We start from the raw sequence: 15,713 nt of genomic DNA, 5'->3' as shown, positions 1-15,713 counted from the left end.
AAGCTCAAAGATGGGTATGAAGATAAAGCAGACATTGTCCTTGCCCTACTATAATTGGGGAGACAGACAAGGAGAATGCAGTGTGGTTTGTGAGCCAAGAGAGGGGAGATGTGCAGAAAATGATGCAGGAGCAACCTGCAGAGGCTGGAACACGATGGGTTATTCTCGCTGGCTGAGAGGTTGGGACATCATCCAATGGCATGAACAGACACCAAGAGATTTTAGGCAGAGGAGTAACATCAGCTTTGTTTTAGCCATTCAATTCCACCTGAAAGGAGCATGAAAGTCAGATTAAGTAAGATCAGAATGAAGGCAGATATTCTATTTAGGAAACTAAACTACAATAATCCAGGAGAAAGATGATGAAGGTCCAAACCAAGGCAGTAGACTAGGACAAAAGAGGGCCAAAGGCAGAGAGATCTCATAGAGAAAATCAACAGGCTTAATGTTTGAAGAGACAAGAGAGAGATTTGGAGAGGGAGAAGAAGGAACCTACAAAGATATTCAGAGTAACATCATACAGGGTTGGTTTTGCTATTTTCAAGGTAGCTGAGGTGGAAGAAAGAACACCAATAAGCTTAAGCTGTTAAGAAATGTTTTTTCTTGGCTCTACCTCTTAGCAGCAGTGGATAAGTCATGTTAATTTCTTAAAACCCAGTTTCTTCATCTATAATACGAAGATAATTTTTCTTAGGATTTTAAAATGAAAAATAAATAAGATAATGTAAGAAAGAGCAAACAAAATAGGACCTGAAACAAAATAGGACCCATGTCAGTCAAGGTTCCGTTCAGGAACAGAAACTGCACAAGGTATATCAAGCACAAGGTATTTAGTACAGGGAACTAGATGTCTGCAAAATAACGTAAAAGACCAGAGCAAGGATGTCAGGGCCACAGGCTTTTAGGTATACCTCTGCAACTATAATCAGGAAATCAGGAAGCTAGTGTTGCTGTGACCTAGAAGTCAGGAGATGTCAAGAAACAGCTGTCAATAAATATCACAGGTGCTGTGCAGCCCCGAAACTGGTGATTGGCAATGAAATGTGAAGCCCAGTCACCACAAAACTCATGTCTGCCAAGAGCCACATGTCGGCAACAACTGCTGCTGGGAAGAATGGCTCTCCTTCCCTTTTACCTCCTAAATGCAGTGCAAGTGCATTTCTTTGATAGAGTAGTGATTGCTGTCCAGAGCTCTGTATGTAATTCCCAGGTTTCTGGCTCCTAAAATATAAGGCAAAGTATAGAAGACAGTGGAAATAAATGATTACCAATAAACAATACCTAGCTCAGGTCTTAATAAATATGACTTTAGATATAGAGCTCATCGAAATAGGAATAAAGATGGTTTGGAATTGGAAATGAGGAATTCAGCTTGGGACATTTTGACTTGGAAGTGCCTATGGGACTTCCAGGCAGCTGTATGTGGGAAGTTAATTTAGAAGGTAGGTCAGGGACATAGGCTAAGGTTTAGAATCATCATCTTAGTAGTGGTAGTTCAAATCATGGAGTGGCTCCCATTGATTCACACCTCCTCCCCCGGGGAGAGTCTACAATTGAGAAGACGCAATACCAAGCATAGAGCCCTGGGCCTAACAACATTAAAGGGCCTGATGAAGGTGGAAGAGCTCACAGAGAAGACAGAGAATTTTGAGATGGAGGCTGTGGTCTGCAGGATGCTACCCAGAACTTTGTTGTTCAACGATCAACTGTATATTGCAAAGCTCCAGTAATCAAAACAGTACGGTATTGGCAAAACAGTACAGTACAGACACATACACCAATGGAACATAAATGAGAGCCCAGAAATAACCCAAACATATGCATTCAATTAATATTTTTCAAGGGAGAAAAAAATACTCAACAGGGAAAGGATAGTCTCTTCAACAAACAGTGTTGAGGAAAATGGATATCCACATTCAAAATAAAGAAACTGTGTGGGAGAAATGGGTGATAGTGGTCACAAGATTAAAATTTCCAGTTATAAGATAAATTAGTTCTGAGGATATAATGTACAGGATGGTGACTATAGTTAACAATAATGTATTGTATATTTGAAAGTTGCTAAGAGAGTAAATCTTAAAAGTTCTCATCACAAGAAAAACAAAATTATAACTATGTGAGGGGATAGATGTTAACTAAAGTTACTGTGGTAATCATTTTGCAGTATATGCATGTATGAAATCGTAATATTTTATACCTTAAACTTACACAATGTTATATGTCAACTATAGCTCAGTAAAGCTGGGGGAAAAAAGCAATGTTAGCAAGAAGTCAAACAAAGCAAAGAACTAAAAAGTTTCCATTGGCTTTGTCAACCTGAATGTCATTGTTCACCTTGGCAGGTTCAGGTTCAATGACAGAGGCAAAGTGAAGTTTCAGTGTCACCAGGAAGGAAGTCTTGGGTGTGGACTCCTTAAAGAAGCTTGGCCAAGGAGGGAAGAAATGAGACAGGGAGATAAAGCATGTTTAAAAAAACTTCATGAGAAGAACTACTAAAATGTTAATAAAATTCTCCTGCCTTACACAACTGCCTTTGGTAGCTGTATTTCTGTGTTATTATATATTCTAAAAATATATCCTTATGTCAGGGATGATCACCTAACATAATAATGGGTATTTTGGGTAGTATGATTTTTTCTTTTTTTCATAGCTTGAATTCTTTATAATGAGCTTAAATCCCTTTTTTTTCCAAGCAATTGTCATTATCCCTAAAATGTAAAATACATTTACTCCATACTTGGGGTGGGTTGGTATTTAAGGTCATTTTATGCAAATGATGTTTTTGTTGATAAAATCTAGGACAAGATTTCTATGTAGTTACTTGACCCTTTTCTGGACTCAGAGTTTTTAAAGGTAATTTTAATATTGGAATATCCAAAGAGAAATCTAGGGTGAAGGAGATTGGAATTTAACCCTTAACCTTATTCCATACGGCTAGAACCTAACATCAAATGCTAGCTTCACAATTTAAGACTCAGAATTTTGAGACAGAAGAAAGTAAAGAGACCATAGTCAGGTGCCTTAAATCACAGAGGGAAACTGAGGCCCAGTAAGGAGCTGGCCAAGACTACACAGTAGGAAGAATGAGAAGTAGAAGTCAGAACCCAGAACCCCTAATTGAGGTTCCATCCACTAGGCCATGTGGCTCATGAGAGATCAGAGAGCTTGGAGCAAAAGGCTGAGGGCTGGAAGATAGGTGCAGAATGAAAGGTCAGAAGATTTGGGATTATTTCACTTGGAAAAGATGAGACTGAAGGGATGCTTTAATAATTTCCCAGTGCAAAAGAAAAATAATCTTTTTATTTCTCCTAATGAAATAGACAATAAAAGTTTTCTCCACACTTTGCCCACGCTGTTCTTTCCATTGAAAATGTTGCTTCCCTTTACTCCTCATCTACCCAAATCTAACTTCCTTTCAATTCATTAGACAATTCCCAGGTCTTTCTAGAACCTTCCCCCAATGAGTCCCCTCCACACTGAACTTTAATCTCCTCAGGTTTTCTCCTTTAGCACTTACGGCTGGGACCACAAAGACTGACACATGCATTGTCATGATGAGTAAGTGTTTCACCAGTGTGTGTCTTTTTCCTTTGGAGAAATCTATCTCAGTCCTTCAGTTTGCAATCCTCCTGTCATGTAATGCTCCATGTAACTTCTATCATGGTTAGGATTGACTTTAGGGTAGATAATAAATACTTGTAGAATGTAATTCCTGTTAAATATTAAAAACAGTCTTTCAATGATGAATGTCATTATTAGGTAGGATACAAAATATTTTGTAAACATCCTTAAAAACCCATATACTATTTACTTGGAAAATTTAAGGTCTAGAGGCACAAGGATGCATGGATGAACTACAATCCTTTTTCAAGTCTGACTGAGTCTTATGATTCTATCATTATCTACATTGAACTATAGATCTCAAATTTACTTCACTAGCTGAACAGAGAGGTTTCAGGTATCTCTAACACTGATTCAAATCATTGCAGAGTTAAACTGACAAATCACTCAGTTGATGAGATACTTGTAAGATTTTCCATGGCACATAGATAAAGAAACTGAATGGCTGATTCAATAATCTTATGATTAGAATGTTCTAGTTCTAGCCAAGTAAAGAGAATCATATGCCAAAAACCACATACATTGCTCTGATGTTACAAAAGGTGAGGAATTATAGGTGTGTTCACTCTTTATGAGTGGTTAACCTATCACCTCTAGTATTTATAAAATACACTTTTTCTGCAAATTTTTCTGTAGACCTTTTTTTTCAATTTTCTTACTTCTATTCATGCATTTACTGAAGTTAGTGACACACTGGAGAAGAGAGGATGTCACTAAATAACCTTGGCAGATGAAAAGAAGAAAATCACTTCTAAGATACCACCTTGCTGCATATTTTAAACACCATTCTTTCAGATTTCTACTACTGTTTTAACTAACATCACTCTAGCGTGCTTCCAAGGGTTTTATTTTCACCATGAAATATAGGCACTGGGACTTGCCCTTTTATTAGTATGTTAATCTATTAATATAATAAACATGATACTTGGGATAATAAACTGCCTGATCTCCAGTGGAGCTCATTAAAATGTTGCCTCTCAAATTGCCTTCCTCAGGGACAGACCTCTTTAAAAAATTAATAGGAGTCATGAATTGAGTTTGTGAAATTTGTAGCATCTCCTTTTAGCAAGAGCTAGAAGTTTCCTATAGATGAAGATGGTATTTGGCTCACTCTGGGAGGGTTCCTTATCTGATAATGTTAACTATAATACAACTTTAGAATAAGTAGGTCTTGTAAATGTCATTTTAAAATGACATTTTAAATGCTTAATGAAAGGCAAGCACACTTAAGTGTCTTTGTCACTTCAACATATTTCAGGCTTCTTGCTTTGCTCGATTTAGAGTCACCTGAAAAACAGCCATGTTTGACAGCAGGATTTGAAAGGTGGTGGTATCTGGAATAGACAGTTCTCCCTGTAACAAGATGGATCCACAGTGAAGTTAATGAAGCTGACCCTGCAGGGCCTGTCCCTGCACATAGCACAGAGCTATGAATGTCATAAGCTATGAGTGTCCTTGTGTCCAAGGAGGGGCCAGCAAGCCAGGGGTCATCAGGAAGCATTCCTGTGTATTCATTTCTGGCAAGTTGCCTAAAGAGGTCTCTGACTCTTCAGACCTCCCATAATTTGTTGTGACTTATTTTCTCATTTTAACTAAGATCCCTTTTATAACTTTGTATTTTTTTTTATGTTATGGGGATCCCCAAATCACATGAGTTTCTGGCCCTACAAAGCCTGGATCTGCCCCTGTCCAACAGCAAGAAGGATTTCATTGCAAAGGAAATGTGTTTCAAAGAATTTTGTTAATTGACATTTTCTAACTGAGTTTCATTAGCTTCACCAAGACCCCCAGTGTAATTTGTGTGCATGTAGCCAAACAGTCTGCATAAATCATCATTTGGACATCAGGTTTAGACAGTCTGCATAAATCATCATTTGGACACTGGGTTTAGCAACGTGAACACAAAGCCTCAGAGGCGAACGAGAGCCCTAATTTAGAGGTAGCACCATGGACTCTTATAACAATAGGTGGATCGGTACAACAAAATTGACCAAGCAGATGGTGACTCTCATCTTATTACCAGGTAGGAAATTCCTACAGGGTCTGCATGAGCTTCCGACACTTTGAGTGAAAGTCAAGAGGAAAGGCATAATCTACCCTGTGTCGAACGATAATCAGTATTAAGGCTGCAAAGAACAAAGAGTTTCATTAGCGGTCTTAAGAATTGCAATTTGGAAGACACAGATTTGGGTAAAACTGTTAAGAGTGTTCCCAGAGAATGGAAGGAGTCAGGGGCTTATTCAGGCAAAAGCCACAAGGTTGTTCAAGAATCATGACTGACTCTTATGCAAGAAAGGAAATATTCATCCTTAAGGAACAGGCTGTCACAAGTTATTTTAGAGTAAGGGTCTGATAAGCATCTTGAGCTTCCGGGACATTGGGCAGATGTTTTGGATGCCTGCATTAAGACAAGAAGTGGTCCAATTCAGGTTTCATCTGTGCTGAGAGATGCTTAAGTCACACTTGCTTGATGGCTTCCCAGCTCCATTTCAGAGAGCTCTCCTAGCAACACCGACTCCATTCTGACTTTCCTTTTATACCTGAAACCTCTCAGTGAAAACTTAGTTCAGAGACACTGAGAAAATTCAGCAGCCAGTGTATTCCATGACAAATAACATAGCACAGGGATTCAAGCCAGCACAAGGGAAAAAAAAGATATCGAAGAATCACAGGGCCCTCTGAACACCATGTATCCTGCTGACTTTGTTTGGCTGAGCTAAGGCATCACAACTTGAACATAGATCCACTTCTGATTCACTGATACTTGTCAATTATCCGGCAAGTGGTGGGCTAAGAGCATAGAAGTGGTCAGCACCCAATTGGGGGAAAAACTTCTCTCACTTTAAATTTCATGACTTACTAACATGTCTTATACTGTAGAAAATTCACCAACATTAATAACAAAGATATGGCAGTCCTCCACTGAGGTTAAGATGGAGTAGGTTGTTTTTTTAAAATAAATTATCTTAAGGTGACTTCTATCATCTGAATGAGATAAATTTTCAATATTTAAAATAAGTCTTCTAAAATTCTCCACAAGATTAAAAAAGTCAGAAGATAGCCTCTCTCAAGAAAAATACAACTACTCAGCCTAATGGGTAAAGGCGTTGGTGGGGGAGGATGCGGGGGTATGAAGGGGAGGCAAAGGGTGGAGACAGGGAGATAAAAGATCAAGGTTAAAGCTTGTGAGTTTAATGACTTTCTCAGCTGCAGCTGGCTACTAGCCAACGCCGTAGGACAGCAGTTCTCCAAGTATGAGTGGTGGACCTCTGAGGGTCACTGAGCCACTTTAGAGTATTCAAAAACTCAAAACTATCTTCATAATAATACTAGGACATTATTTGCCTTTTTCATTGTGTCGTTTTGCATTGATGGTGCAAAAGCAATGATGGGTAAGACTTACCATATGATCCAGCAATCACACTTCTGGGTGTATATCCAGAGGAAACTCTAACTTGAAAAGACACATGCATCCCAATGTTCATAGCAGCACTATTTACAATAGCCAAGACATGGAAGCAATCTAAATGTCCATCGACAGATGACTGAGCAAAGAAGATGTGGTATATATACATATGTAATGGAATACTACTCAGTCATAAATAAAGAATGAAATAATGCCATTTGCAGCAATGTGGATGGACCTGGAGATTATCATACTATGTGAAGTAAGCCAGAAAGAGAAAAAAAATACCATAGATATAACTTATATGTGGAATCTAAATAAATGTGACAATTGAATTTATTTACAAAACAGAAGCAAACTCATAGATATAGAAAACAAACTTTTGGTTACCGGGGGAAACTGGGGGGAGGGATATTGGGAGTTTGGGATTTTCAGATACAAACTACTATATATAAAATAGATAAACAACAAGGTCCTACTGTATAGCACAAGGAACTATATTCAAGATGTGGTAACCTAAATAAAAAAGAATATATGTATATGTATAATTGAATCACTATGCTATACACCAGAAATTAACACAACATTGTACATCAACTATATTTCAATTAAAAAAATAGCAATGATAGGCAAAACCATTTGTGGCTGAGCACAAATCATGGCAGTGGCTCCAAACTGTACTAGTATAATGTACTAATTTAATGTTAAATCAATGTGCTACTATAATTTACATTGTACTTCACTGCCACTCACTGGCAGGAGGGAAAAAAAAGCCAGAGAAGAGATTTCAATTTAAAACATCTGTTATGAAGCAATACAAATTATTAATTTTATTGAATATCAACCCTTAGTGTACATCATTTTTTATACTCTGATGAAATGGGAAGTATGCAAAAAGTACTTCTACTATATCCTGAAGTGTGATGGTTGTCTCAATAAAAGCACTTGTACAGTTGTTTGAGTTGTGAACTAAACTAGCCACTTTTTTCAGAGAATACCATTTTTACTTGAATCATTGAAGAACCATGTTTATTTAAACTTGGGTGTTTGGCAGACATTTTCTCAACAATGAACCAGTGAGACTAGACTATTGCTTCAAGGAAAACAACTGACAAGTTTATCATTGGCAACAGCCAATGACAAAATTCAAGCTTTGCAGTGAAAATTGGAATTTTAGAAAAATTGTATTTGCCAGCATAAGTTTGACAGGTTTCCAGTGTAAGACTTTTCTGATGATTAGTGATATTAACAAATATAATATTTTATATTGTATAATGAAATGTGCCAACAACTGAAAGAAATGCATAACTCAGTGAATCAATATTCCAAATAACCAACGCATCATGTTACAAAATATATGTATAATATATCTATTCAAAGTACAAGATAAACCAATAAATTTTAACGTAACAGGAATTTGAAAAGTTCCTTGATATGGTTTCAGATTCCACAATGCAGCTCACCTTTAAGAAACCACCATTTGGTGTCATATCTAAGAATAGCTACAAACTATCTGAGAAGGTAATTAAAATACTCCCTTTTCCAAATGTATAGCTGGGATTTCTTAGAACATATCAACCAAAGCAAGACATCACAACAGCTTCATAGTGGCTTTAAAATATGTCCACAGATTCTCTGACAATCCTCCCCTCAAAAGGTGTATTCTGAGGGTCAGACTTAATGACTCATTTCCAGTAAATAGAATGTGACAAAAGTGACAGTGTGTGACTGGCAACACTTCATAAAGGCATTGTGGTTTTCTCTTTGCTCTCTCTGAAAACCTGGGGTAAGCCAGCTGCTATGGTGTGAAGACACCAAAAGATTTGAGAACCTCAGCCTTCAGTGACAGGTCAAAGGATCAAGCCAATGGATCTTAATGTGAGGTGAGGATTTCCTTCAGGTAACTTCAAGATTCAACTATGGCCCAAAATAGCATCAGGCTTCCTGTGGGTCATGGATCATGTATTACATCAGAAATCAGCTAAATCCAGCCCACTATCTGATTTTATAAATAAAGATTTATTGGAACGCAGCCAGGCCTAAGAATGCTTAAGACCTAGTCTCAGCAAATTTCAAGTATACGTTATTATTAACAATAGTCACCATGCTGTACTTAGATCACCAGACTCTATTCATCTTCTAACTGAAAACTTACACACATTGACCAACATCTCCCAGTTTCCCCTACTCTCCAGTCCCTGGCAATCACCATCCTACCCTATGTTTCTATGAGTTTTCTTTTTTAGATTCCACATTAAGTGGAATTAAGTGTCTTTCTCTGTCTGACTTATTTCATGTACCACAACATCCTCCAGGTTCATCCATGTGGCTGCAAATGGCAAGATTTGTCTAATAGTAGGAGAGTTTAATACCCTGCTTTCAGCAATGGATAGATCATCCAGACAGAAAATCAGTAAGGAAACACTGGACTTGAACTGCATTTTTTTTTTTATCGAAGTCTTCCTGTACCTCACAGGCACCTAGTTTGAAGACTACTGGAGTGAGGACCCAAGAAACCTCAGACAGGTAAGGAGTGAAGTGAGGACAAGAGAGGAAGGTCAACTGTGAAAAGCTGTTGGGCCACTGGTTCAGAGACTTTGATGAAGTTAGGTGGAAGGTCATGATGAAGTAGGAAAAGGAAAACCAACAGAACATGAACAAGAAAATGGAAAACAAAATTTATTTCAAGAAAAAAAGAGAGAAAATAAGAGAAAAACAATATGGGAGTGTTTGCACACTGTTGGGGTGGGAGTCGGGGGGTGGGAGAGCAACAGGACACAGCATATCCAGGAAGGTCTGTTTCCTCAGATGCCTTCATGATGACCAGTCTACTCCTGCTCAAGTCCATCTTGTTCACGACTGTGTACAAGTTCCTGGCACATGGGAAATGCTCAAAAAAGATGCATGACTAATAGAATGTACTTATGAAGTTTAGAATGCGAATGAAAAATATTGCCTGCCACATGAGTAAACAAAGGGTGCTGCGACCATCAAGTCATCAGCCACCAACACCACCCCACCACCCCACCACCCCCAACAATGAGAACTCAGGATGGAGACAAGCAGGCAGCCCAGCCTCTGCCAGCATCTCCAACAGTGCACCTGAGGGAACTCAGCCTGGGAAAGCACAGGACACTGGCCCTAGATAGCTAGGTGTATAGCAGAGGAATGATTTCAGTGAGCCCAGACTTTTGCACCTCCCCATATACAGAAAAGCACTAAGTTCCTTAGCCTGAGATATCTGGTTTTCTTTAATTAACAGTAATCTTTTGATATTCTAACTACCTGGTTTTTGTTGCAAAAATGCCTATAAGTCCTGGCTCCTCCCCTGTCTCTTCGGAGCAGTCTCTCAGAGCCCTCTCAGAGGCTTTATCCCAGGCTTAAGTCCTCAGAAATGTCTACCAAATGAAACATAACTCTCAACTTTTAGATTGTGCATTTTGTTTTCAGTCCACAAGACTGCTAGGCACTATTCAGGGAAAACTTCCTCTGCCTATCTGCCTTGACTCTCAATGCCAGAAGTGAAAATACAATGACTGTATCTACAGTTTTTATAGTACCATTTCCTAATTTTCGTTACATCGACTTTGTATAGAAATATCTTGTTGAGGTTTTCTAAAAGACACTTTTAACGTATAAAAAATATACTCCACTCTGCAATAGTAGCTCTGTTGGCTCTGCTGCCCCTCCCTCCCCTTCCCCTGCAGGGTTTGTGGAAATCTCATGCTTTCCTACTCTGCACTCGTAATACTCTGCTCATATTTATTGTGCTGAAAGAATCAAGACCCAATTCTGTTCCCTTCTGGGCTTCAGGGCACATTTGCTCAAGAAGCATATTTTCCCAGGCTGCCGATTGTTGGTTCATCTTTACCTGGCTGGCTGGGGAGGTGGGGCCCCCACGCCGACTTTCCACTTGACAGTCAACGTCATTCACACACAACACTGCTGATGAGGATGTCTCCGTGTGAAGCCGCAAACTAAGGCAAAGAATATAGCGCTGTGTTTGGCTCAGAGCCATTTCAGTAACAGTGTTCTGTGTTTTTTTATAGATGATCAACTCCAGTATTGTTAAACTATTATACTTCTGGGGTTTTAACTGTTTTTCCACAAAAGCAAATACATTTTGGGCATCTGAAGGCTCATGCCTAAGTAGATTTTCCCAACAGTATTTGAGGGTTGAGCTGAGGAATAAAGAGCAAAGCTACAGCCAGACACTGGGAATTCCCAGGGCCAGACATTATGGGGTAGAATTCAGCCTAAATATTTCAAACCCCTTAGCTCCCTCCCCTCACTCTCTCTCCTAATCCTATCTCTTGCTAATTCTTTCAAAATTAGCTTTTCTCTCCTAACACCCCAAGTTGCCCTTTTGCTGTTATGAAATTGCAAATCACATCAAGGAAAACCTGTCTTTGAGAAGTACCTAAGAAGCACATGATGAACTGCAAAGCTCCCACGGAGCAATTTAAAATGATGAATATCCTTCTTCAAACATCCTTTTCAAAATTGCACATGGACTTCAGCCAGTCACAAGTCGGAGATGTGGAGGATGCATTAAACTCCCCATCTGCTTTTCACATGGCTCATCACCGACTTCTAACCCACAGTAAGTCGCCTGGCCACACCAACAGAGCTGATGGCCACGGGCGGCTCCCAGCAGCCAAGGGGTGTAGCCGGAGGAAGGGAAGACGCGTCTGTGGCGTCAGGTATGTTTCTCCTACCTGCACCCTGATGTGACTCACTGCTATTCCAGGAAGAGTTCTACTCACTGTTCTCAGAAGAAGAAACCCAACCCTGAGGTACATTTTAGAGTTTGAGAAAATAAATAAAGCTCTATAGGGATAACTTCAGACCTGCTTTCATTAAAGCAGCTTCAGTGCATCTCCTCTCCCTTTGATCACAGCAGCATGTGTAACTTGTTTCTCCCTGTGCTGGGTCTCAGTAACAGAACCACTTTTTTTTTTTTCCTAGATTGTGTATCATTCACTGATTAGATGAGACAAATAGATATTTCCTTTTTCACAGGCGATGAGAGGGCACTGTAGGTTGCAGGAGGTAAAATGAAGGCCACCGTAATGAATGCCAGTAACCCCAAGGCACAGTGAATGTAATTTCTGAGCAGGGTCTCAAAGTGGGCAGACAAGATGGCCACCTTCCTCTGCCATGCGAGCCCCGCCCCACCTCCACTAACTGCTGAAGGGTGATGGAAATTATGAAAGGTCATACTCGGAGCTGGCAGAAGACAGATTGTGAAGTAAGAATGTTTGGTGCCATTTTGGCCCCACTGCCCGCTGGGTCTCCTCACACTGGCTGCCCAGCAGGACTTGCCCTTTTGGGAATGTTCCAGAAGACAGTCCCTTGGAATGTCCCTGGGATCTCTCAGTGCCATTTTCTATTATCTATTCTCCACCCTCCCCTCTCTTATACCCATTTTTTCTGCCCTGTGACCAGCTCATCCCCTAAGTATTAGACCTCTCAGAATTCAAATTTAAGAATGAACTCATATAATCTGCTCAGGTGCTAATGGCTAATGCAGAGTGAAACACTGTCTCCTCTTTCCCTCCAGGGAACAGAGCACATTTTAAACAGGGGCTTCTTATAAACTATTAATTTTTCAGCCCAGAGGAAGAGTTTCCCTGCTGGGAAATTTCAAGTAAGAAAGGAGAAGAAAAGACATCTTTGGAGAAGCATGTCAGTGATATAGATAGCATGTCAGTTCTGAGATATTCCACATGACAGTTGTTTCCTGGGTCCTGGTCATAACCTCACTGTAATCGTTGCGACCCTTTGGTCCTATAGAATAGTCTTATCCTGGTGACCTCGAATAAGAGGGTAGTTATTATAAGGATATACATTGAAATGAGAGCACCTGGAATATCAAGGGAACCCGTGAATAGCCATGGCTAATCAGTTTCATAGAAATGGAAATGTAGTTTGGAAAGTGGAAAATAATTCAGATTTAAGGAAAATCTACAGCTTGGAGAGCAGGGGTTCACCCACTCCCTCTCCATCATGGGGACTCAGTGCCTCTGGCTTCTGCATCCTCACAGCTGTCAGCCAACCACCTCTTCCTCGCCTCTGCGTGTGCTTTTATTTCTGCTAGCTCATAACTATTGCTTATTCATAACTTCTGCTTACTCACAACTTCAGCCTACACGTAGCCCCTGCTAGCTCATAGTCCCTGGCTATGTGCTTTTAGCTTCTGTTCTGGGTTCTAAATGACCCACTCAAATACTTCCAGTTTGAATGTCCTAGAAGAAGCTACCTGGATCAGTTGATTAGCATTCTTCTTGGTGAGGTAGAACCCCTGTGTACCAGACCTCAGCCAAACAGTTCTTAGTTGCTAAGAATCAACTTGGCTGGTTTAAGCAAAAAAAAAAAAAAAAACAAAAAAACAAACAAACAAAAAAACCCAAAAAAGCAAAACAAAAAACAGAATTTATTGGAAGGATACTGGATCAGAGAGAGGCTCAGAATATTAACAAAGACAAAGGGACGCTGAGCAGCCAGAATCACAGCCAAATCCTATCTCCAAATTAGCCAGAAGCGGACACTACCCGCATCACTGAACAGGAGGAGCTGTAACTTGTAACTGACACGCAGGCACTGGAAACCAGATCATTACTGCTTGTCCCTCAGCCCCTGCTGGCCCTGGTAACAATGTCCACATTGTTGCAATTATTGCCAGAAAGAGCTCTCCTCATTTCAGTTCCCCTGTATGACCAAGTTCCAACTCCAGGTCTAAGGAAGGTATATTTGACTGGCCACATCTAGGTCACATGCTCTCACCCGAGCTGCATGGGAGTTGGGTGGAGATGGGGAGGGTGGGAAAGACGATATGGCCTTTCCAGCTTCCTCTATGGGAACTGGGCTCTGCCTCTCACCACGTCTCAAATGATGGAGAATTCCTCCAATATAGTAAGAGGGCTTGATGATGGGCAGCTAAGTAGAAACTGAGGGCATCCATTACACTTGAGGAAGAGCCAATGAGCTCTGCTCTGGGGAGCAGAACACTCACTCAGCAGCGGGCTATGGGCAGGGTGGGCATTTGACTGGCCAGTCCAAGGCAATCTCATAACCATTAAGGAAGAGGAAATTCTTTCATGGGCACTATTTGTTTGAAACCTCGCCAGGCACACTTATATTCAAAGTTAGTATTTATATGTCTGTCTGGGCGGCTGGACTGCAAGCATTTTAGGGCAGAAACGTCTTTATTTTTATCTCCCTAGTGCCCAGGGCACTGCCTGGCATATAGCAGATGCTCCAAAAATGTCTGTCAAATTTCACAGGACTCTGGCCCAGGAATTTTTCTATAGCATTAGATAACAAATTCTCTATGCTTTTGGGAAGACCATGATTTAAACAAGCAAATTAACAAAAAGGAATATTGACACATCCCAAAAGAGCAAAAGAAGTAAGAATTTCTGTGCCCTGCACTCTCCTCAGAGTTATTTCAGTTCCTTTACAGAGCCCAGATCTCTGAGACTGTGGCAGATGGAAGGTGAGAACTAGTGGAAAGAAGAGAGTTGGAGGCATGAGACAGTGGATGGGGTTTGAGAAGGAAACATCAAAAGGGGTCAGAGACGAAGGAATCAAGGACAGGGAGCAGAGGATGAGACCAGGGAGTATTAAAAACAGAATATAAGTTTCCTGATAACCTAGAAGGAAATTAGAGAATGGACAAAGGAATTCTGAATGCTGCTTAGGTGGAAGCAAGGAAGGAAAGATAGGGATAATATTTTTAAGCACTTATTACGTGCAGGATAATTGCTAGGAACTGTGTGTGTGTGTGTGTGTGTGTGTGTGTGTGTGTGTGTGTGTGTGTGTGTGTGTGTGTATTTAACCCTCACAACAACCTAATAAAGTGTTTCTGTTTTATAGATAAGAAAAATGAAACTCAGAGAGGTTAAGTGATTGGCTCAAGTCACACAAATAAGTGACAGCATCAGATGACTCTCCATGTGATTCCAAATTCCACAGTTTTTAAAACCAATCCATCTCTCTCTGAGTAAGATGCAAGAGGGCTGGGGGTAGGAGGGGAGGTGGGATGATGATGGTCACTAGAGACTGGAACTATGTCTCCAAACTGTGCCTGAAAACTTCCAGGCCCTTGAATGGTTCCTAACCTACTTTTGAAAACTTCTTATGGAAGCCAATTTGACACATTTTCTAGATCATTTGTATATGAAATTTTAAAAAATAAAGACAAGAGAAGCTTTGCCTCCCATATCAATTTTGAAACGGTTTGTGGTCATTTGTTATAGCAGCCCTAGGAAACCAAGTTCAGAAGATACCAAGGAAGCCCTTACAGATTATTTATTATTCACTTATTTTGCATTGAAATACAATTGGTATATAACAAACCAATGATCTCATGGATATTACTGCTATGATGAGGCTAAGTAAAAATCTAAGGTAAAATATTAAGTATCTAATAGAGCAAGTGGTAGATGGATGTAACAAAACTCATGAAAGTGGCATGTGAATGGGTAAAGTTTAAGATACAAATGCAAGTGTGCTGGGAGAGTGGCAGGTCTCTGAATCTGCCCTCTGGACAAGGCAGCTCATTCCAGCACCTTGCATTTTAGATCCTGTACAGAAAGATGCACATAGAAAAGATTAACATGAGGACAATTCCCCTGGAAAGGGAAGGGAAAGAATAGAGCCTTTGTTCACTTACCCGGGGGGC

The sequence above is a fragment of the Camelus ferus genome, chromosome 14 (genome assembly GCF_009834535.1).
Source record: "Camelus ferus isolate YT-003-E chromosome 14, BCGSAC_Cfer_1.0, whole genome shotgun sequence".
Lineage (NCBI taxonomy): Eukaryota > Metazoa > Chordata > Mammalia > Artiodactyla > Camelidae > Camelus > Camelus ferus.
The sequence above is the reverse complement of the archived record's forward strand: the minus strand, read 5'-3'. Positions refer to the sequence as shown.